Source organism: Cervus canadensis, chromosome 19 (assembly GCF_019320065.1).
Source record: "Cervus canadensis isolate Bull #8, Minnesota chromosome 19, ASM1932006v1, whole genome shotgun sequence".
Taxonomy (NCBI): Eukaryota; Metazoa; Chordata; class Mammalia; order Artiodactyla; family Cervidae; genus Cervus; species Cervus canadensis.
The window spans coordinates 17,028,930-17,037,162 of NC_057404.1; positions in this window are offsets into that span (position 1 = coordinate 17,028,930).

The following is an 8,233-nucleotide window of genomic DNA, read 5'->3' on the forward strand; positions in this document are numbered from 1 at the left end:
AATTGTGTCCGACTCTTTGTGACCCCATGGACTGCAGCACACCAGCCTTCCCTGTCTATCACCAACTCCCGGAGCTTACTCAAACTCATGTCCATCAAGTCAGTGATGCCATCCAACCATTTCATCTTCTGTCATCCACTTCTCCCCCCCACCTTCAATCTTTCCCAGCAACAGGGTCTTTTCAAATGAGTCAGTCTTCGCATGAGGTGGCCAAAGTATTGGAGGTTCAACTTCAGCATCAGTCCTTCCAATGAATATTCAGGACTTATTTCCTTTAGGATGGACTGGTTGGATCTCTTTGCTGTCCAAGGGGACTCTCAAGAGTCTTCTCCAACACCACAGTTCAAAAGCATCAATTCTTCAGTGCTCAGCTTTCTTTATAGTCCAACTCTCACATCCAAACATGATTATTGGAAAAACCATAGCTTTGACTAGATGGACATTTGTTAGCAAAGTAATGTCTCTGCTGTTTAATATGCTGTCTAGGTTGGTCAGTTGGTTAAGAATCCACTTGCAATGCAGGAGACCTAGGTTTTATTCCTGGGTTGGGAATATCTGCTGGAGAAGGGAAAAAGCTACCCACTCCAGTATTCAGGCCTGGAGAACTAGCCCATGGGGTTGCAAAGAGTCAGACAGGACTGAATGACTTTCACTTTCATATTTAGGGGTTTCCCTGATAGCTCAAGGCAAATAGATCCACATCAAATAGATCCATGTCATCACTTCATGGTAAATGGATGGGGAAGCAATGGAAAGAGTGAGAGACTTTATTTTGGGGGGCTCTAAAATCACTGCAGATGATGACTGCAGGCATGAAATTTAAAAGACGGTTGTTCCTTGGAAGAAAAGCTATGCCCAACGTAGATAGCATATTAAAAAGCAGAGACATTACTTTGCCAACAAAGGTCCATCTAGTCAAAGCTATGATTTTTCCAGTAGTCATGTATGGATGTGAGATCTGGATTATAAAGAAAGTTAAACGCCGAAGAATTGATACTTTTGAACCGTGGTGTTGGAGAAGACTCTTGAGAATCCCTTGGACTGCAAGGAGTTCCAACCAGTCCATCCTAAAGGAGATGAGTCCTGGGTGTTCATGGGAAGGACTGATGCTGAAGCTGAACCGCCAATACTTTGGCGAAGAAGTGACTCATTTGAAAAGACCCTGTTGGTGGGACAGATTGAAGGTGGGAGGAGAAGGGGATGACAGAGGATGAGATAGTTAGATGGCATCACTGACTCAATGGACATGAGTTTGAGTAAACTCAGGGAGTTGGTGATGGACAGGGAAGCTTGGCATGCTGCAGTTCGTGGGTACCGTGTCGGACATGACTAAGCAACTGAACTGAACTGATCCACAGGAAGACGCACCTTCCTGGCAAAACCTAACTGTGGGAAAACCTAACACTGACTTCTTTGTAGACCATGTACCTGTTGCAACTTGAGTTTGAGAATAATAATTTGTCTTTTAATTCTGAGTTTCCAATCTCACAATAATGTCTCTCAATGACTTATAATAAGAATTTGCCTGCAAGATGGTTTCAGGGTTTTACCCCTCAATGTACAGACAATAATATGCAGTATTTCCATAGATATTTTAATATGAACTGAGATATGGTTTCTGTTTAATCTTTTGTTTTATCTTGATCAAGATAGGATTGTTATAGAATAAACACAGCAATGACATAGTTCATAGGTCATATCACTAATTGTTTACACTTGTAAAAGTTCTATAGTATTTTTATATTATATAATTTTTTTCTTCTCTGGTAAGCAGGAGGACAATGTGTAATATCCATCTTTATACAACTGTTTCCGTGAAAACACTTATTTCTCGATTCTTAGGTTCTCTCTTAATTTATTTCTTTGCTGGTATTTTTCTATATCAGTTTCTATTTGCTAATATTATTGTTTTAGTTTTATTTTATATAGGTATCATTTTATTACTGGTGATTCAATATAGTTATTGTTATTCTTTATAGAACTATTATTGAAAATTGTGTGTAATATTTAAAATAAAATATAGAAACTATCATTTTAAAATATCATTTCATTTAACTTTCATAGTAAGTTATTTAATTTTTAAAGTATTTTAGAAATCTAATTATTAAAAGCTATAAGATAATATCAATAATCTCCAGTGGCTCCAGACCAGATATTTTTTCAGTTAAAGCATGACGATCATTTTCAGATTAGAAAATGTAACTTATGCTGTTATTTAAAAAAATATATAAAAACATTAAATCATATTAGCTACTATTTAAATTTACCCCATATCATTCATAGGCACTTTTGTGTATTAATTTAGGAAGCTAAAATTCATTTATCATTTTTTTGTGGAAAATGGATTATAACCTTAAATTAATTTGGGGACATAGCCTCTTTATAACTTCTATTCATAACTTTAAAATTGCTGGAATTGTAATAACTAGAAATGAATACTTTATATTTTCCCAAATATATTGAAATCTTGATGGATTGAAGCTTCTATGATTATCCCAAGGCAATAATAAAGAAGTCCCTTATTAAGAGAATTTTTTCAAAATTAAATGATGGCTGAATAAAACTCACATTCATGTCCATGACTTTACAGGAGAGTGATGCAAATAAATGCATGTTTTATGTATGTCTGAGGGATTTATGCAAAATTAATGCAACTGATATTCACTCATTCATTCTCTCTCCCTCTCTCTTAAATGTAGGTTCTACAGGGTCTATATCTATGAACCATCCACAATGGAAGAATTAAGGTTGTGATAGGCCTATTTACAAAATATTCACTGATGTCATTTTCTAAATGCACATTAAATAATTGTACATGAGTAAGTGTGTTTTTCTTTATAAGTGCAAAAATATAATGACAGTTTTATTGTCTTCTCCTTTCATTACATAAGCACAATTTGATGGCACTTTTGCAAATCATCATGTAACTGCAAGACTTCTAACATTATTTTCAGCTGCTGTAGACACTTTTTAGCTCTTATGTAATTTCTCAGTAGAATTTAATCTTGAAAATCTGTCTACACCACATTTTCCTCTTAACTTCCATATGGTCACCTTATCCTTTTCTATCACCTGACTTGTCATTCCTCCTCTTGCTGGTTCTTTGTTATCATCTTGCTCTGCTACCCTCTTTAAATGATGATATTTTCTATAAAATATAATAATTGATGCACTCCTGTTTCCTCTAAAATGCATCACTAAGTTCTTTCTAAAATTTGCATCTTGATTCATCTTCACTTCTCCATTAAGATACACAGCACCCCTCTTTGTGTAGTTTCTCTAGTAGGAGGATGGGAATGTGGACATCCTTGTCTCCTTGTTTTTCATGTCTGAGGTCTACTGAATCATAATTTTACATTTATTTCATTTCACTTTCTTTTCTGTATTTATCTAGACCCTGTTTCAGGCCTACATCTGGTCTGTCTTGGATAAAATAACTTAACTGATCTCTCTGAATTTATTCTTACCCTATTCCAACTTTATCACTGATGCAGAGTGCCTTTGCATAAGTGTTTATCTGTCACGTGTCTGCCTTAAAATTCTTTCTTGATTTCCAATAGCTTTCAGGAAAAAAATAATAAAAACTTTCCAAACATCATTACAACCAAAAAATATCAAATTCCTAAACTCTCTTCAATGCCACTAAATCAGAACACATTAGCCCTCCTATAAATATCCTCAGAATTTTCATTTTTGTACCTTTCTTGACCTTATCCTTTTGCTTGACATACCCTCTTTTTTCTCCTCTTTGAAAACATCTACTTTTTTACTGAGAAATAGCTGCAACAACACTCTCTTTGGAATATGTGCTCATTTCCACAAAATGCTCTTCCAATGTCTCTCATCTCTAACCTTTTGTCAATATCATCATAATACACCAAGGTTCATAATAATTTTTGGCTTTCTTTGTACTCCTTATACAAGACTGTAATTTCCTAAAAGTAAAGATCTTTATTCATTTCCAAATGCTATTCATTTAAAAAAGTGCTTGATTTAAAAGAACGTCTTCCCATGTTTATGGATCTAAAATTCATAACAATATGGTTCCCAAAAGAGATATTCTCATTGCTAAGATTATTCAATTAGCACTTAGAATTCTTACATAGTATTATAAGATCAAACAATATGTTGTAGAATTTAAGTTCAATTTTTGTATTCTATATCAGTTTGGCAAATTTGTCATTTTTGTCATTCTTTTTCTCTGAAAATTTTAATTTTTTGAGTGGTTTATTTCTTTTTATTTTCTTTTTCTGTGTACATGTTATTATTTACACTAAAGGTGGTCCTTTAAATAAATTTTACTCCACGCTGATATGAAAAAGCCAAGTTATCTAAAAATCTAATGTTTTTCTTTGAATTGGAGAATTTAGTCACTTGTATATAAGAGAAGACTCTACACATGGACATTACCAGATGGCCAACACTGAAATCAGATTGATTATATTCTTTGCAGCCAAAGATGGAAAAGCTCCCTACAATCAGCAAAAACAAGACCGGGAGCTGACTGTGGCTCAAATCATAAACTCCTTATTGTCAAATTCAGACTTAAAGAAAGTGGGGAAAACCACTAGACCATTGAGGTGTGACCTAAATCAAATCCCTTACAATTATACAGTGGAAGTGAGAAATAGATTTAAGGGACTAGATCTGATAGACAGAGTGCCTGATGAACTATGGATAGAAGTTCATGACATTGTACAAGAGACAGGGAGCAAAACCATCCCCAAGAAAAAGAAATGCAAAAAAGCAAAATGGCTGTCTGAGGAGGCCTTACAATTAACTGTGAAAAAAGAGAAGTGAAAAGGAAAAGGAGAAAAAGAAAGATATACCCATTTGAACGCAGAACTCCAAAGAATAGCAAGGAGAGATAAGAAAGCCTTCTGCAGTGAACAGTGCAAAGAAATAGAGGAAGACAATAGAATGGGAAAGCCTAGTGATCTCCTCAAAAAAATTAGAGATACCAATGGAACATTTCATGCAAAGATAGACTCAATAAAGGACAGACATTGTATGGACCTAACAGAAGCAGAAGATATTAAGAAGAGGTGGCAAGAATACACAGAAGAAGTGTACAAAAAAGGTCTTCATGACCCAGACAATCACAGTGGTGTGATCACTCACCTAGAGCAAGACATCCTGGAATGTGAAGTTAAGTGGACCTTAAAAAGCATCACTATGAACAAAGCTAGTGGAGGTGATGGAATTCCAGTTGAGCTATTTCAAATCCTAAAAGATAATGCTCTGAAAGTGCTGCACTCAATATGTCAGCTAATTTGTAAAACTCAGCAGTGGCCACAGGACTGGAAAATGTCAGTTTTCATTCCAATCCCAAAGAAAGGCAATGCCAAATAATGCTCAAACTACTGCCCAATTGCCTCTTCTCACATGCTAGCAAAGTAATGCTCAAAATTCTCCAAGCCAGGTTTCAGCAATATGTGAACCGTGAACTTCCAGATGTTCAAGCTAGTTTTAGAAAAGGCAGAAGAACTAGAGACCAAATTGCCAAAATCCACTGGATCATCGAAAAAGCAAGAGAGTTCCAGAAAAGCATCTGTTTCTGCTTTATTGACTATTCCAAAGCCTTTGACTTTGTGGATCACAATAAACTGTGGAAAATCCTGAAAGAGATGAGAATACCAGACCACTTGACCTGTTTTTTGAGAAATCTGTATACAGGTCAGGAAGCAACAGTTAGAACTGGACATGGAACAGCAGCCTGCTTTAAAAAGGAAAAGGAGTACATCAAGGCTGTATATTGTCACCCCGCTTATTTAACTTATATGCAGAGTACATCATGAGAAACGCTGGGCTGGAGGAAGCATAAACTGGAATCAATAATGCCGGGAGAAATATCAATAACTTCAGATGTGCAGATGATACCACCCTATGGCAGAAAAGGAAGAAGAACTAAAGAGCCTCTTGAAGAAAGTGAAAGAGGAGAGTGAGAAAGTTGGCTTAAAGCTCAACATTCAGAAAACGAAGATCATGGCATCTGGTCCCATCACTTCATCGCAAATAAATGGGGAAACAGTGGAAACAGTGGCAGACTTTTTTGGGGGGGGCTCCAAAGTTACTGCAGATGTTGACTGCAGCCATGAAACTAAAAGACACTCCTTGGAAGGAAAGTTATGACCAACCTAGACAGCATATTAAAAAGCAGAGACATTACTTTGCCAACAAAGGTCCATCTAGTCATAGCTATGACTTTCCCTATAGTCATGTGTGGATGTGAGAGTTGGACTGTAAAGAAAGCTGAGTGCTGAAGAATTGATGCTTTTGAACTGTAGTGTTGGAGAAGACTCTGAGAGTCCCTTGGACTACAAGGAGATTCAACCAGTCCATCCTAAAGGAGATCAGTCCTGGGTGTTCATTGGAAGGACTGATGTTGAAGCTGAAGCTCCAATACTTTGGCCACCTGATGTGAAGAGATGACTCATTTGAAAAGACCCTGATGCTGAGAAAGATTGAGGGCAGGAGGAGAAGGGGAAGGCAGAGGATGAGATGGTTGGATAACATCACTGACTCAATGATCATGAGTTGGGTTAAATTTCGGGAGTTGGTGATGGACAGTGAGGCCTGGTGTCCTGCGGTTCATGTTGCCACAAAGAGTCTGACACGACTGAGAGACTGATCTGAACTGAACTGATATATTCTATTTAATACTAAGGAGGAGTTTGGTTACCAATTAAACTTTTTTTTGAAAATTTGAGGATAAGATTTCATGCAAATTATCAAGTCAGTCTTAGGTACCAAAATGTGAAATTTTCTAACTATATCTTATCATTTCACTATAGAAAGTATCAATCTGATTCAGTCCCCCTACAAAGCCAGAAGATAAATCTATCATTTCAAAGCACTTTCCATTCTTCAAAGAATAGGCTGACAAAGTTATTTTCACTGCATGCAGAATTTATTGACAATGAAACCCAGTAGAAATAAATATAAAATTATTAATGGAAACTTCTTTTTTTAACCCTACAAGTTTCATTTTGATGATGTTTAATCCATTGGTAAAATCTACCTATGTAAACCTTGTCTATATAAACTATAGCAAGGGGAAATTTTGACAGCTTTAATCATCATCATAAAGTAACAAATGATTTCTTTGTGTGGTTTTGAAATATATTCAAGATTTAAAACTTAAAAGAAAAATATAATGTCAAATGCATAATAGCTACAATATTAAAATCAAAGTACATCCTCCCATAGTGGCAACATTTTTAAGGAAAACAACCACTTACACACGTTTCTTTATAAAAATGTTACCTTGTTATACACACACACACACACACACACACACATATATATATATATCTGTTCTTCATATACAATAAACTTTATTTTATTCTAAGCATTTGGATATAACCTGTTGCAGAAATCAGTTAATTTTTCTCAGAAATATATATTTTTTTTCCTTTGTGAACATAGATAAACTACATACCCCATTTTCCTTAATAGGAGAGAACAGATAACTGTGTCCTGTCACGTGTTACAGGTGCAGACCTCTAGCACAATGATCTTTGCTTATGCTTCCCCTACCCTGCAGGGTGGAGAAGGAAGTAGCACCCCACTCCAGTATTCTTGCCTGGGAAAGCCCATGAACAGAGTGGTCTTGTGGGCTACCTCCCATGGATTCACAAAAGCTGGACGTGACTTAGTGACTAAACTACCACCATCACCTCTCTGCAGAGACGCAGGGGAGGACTTTAAGTCCAAAGGAAAGGTTTCATCACATCAACTCTTAAATCTCTTAATCCTTGACTACAAAACAACTGATTTGGAGGACTGTCCATATATCCCAGACCAGAAGCAAGATAGTATTGTGCTTAGCCATTGACAGTATGGAATTATTTGTTGTATTATTTAACATACTTTTATTAACACAGAAAGAGGCTACTAATGTGACCTACAATTAAGTAAAAATATACAGTAAACCACAAAGTTCAAGTCACCCTTAATAATATGAATGTCAGACCATGTGTTCACTGAAGCTCTAGGGGCAGATGATAAGCACAGTTTAGAAACTGTATTGGGTGTTTGTAAGGCATGTATCACACAGTACAATTAGACAGAGATGAGTTCACATAGCAACTTGCCAGCTGAAAAACATAATTGAAACTGAGTAGAGAATGACCAGAAATTCCCTGAGGGACTGCAAAAGCTGACTGCTTAGACTTTAAGACCTAACAAATAAGGCTGAGAATGGTTTTGAGTGAGGAAGAACTTAAGATTT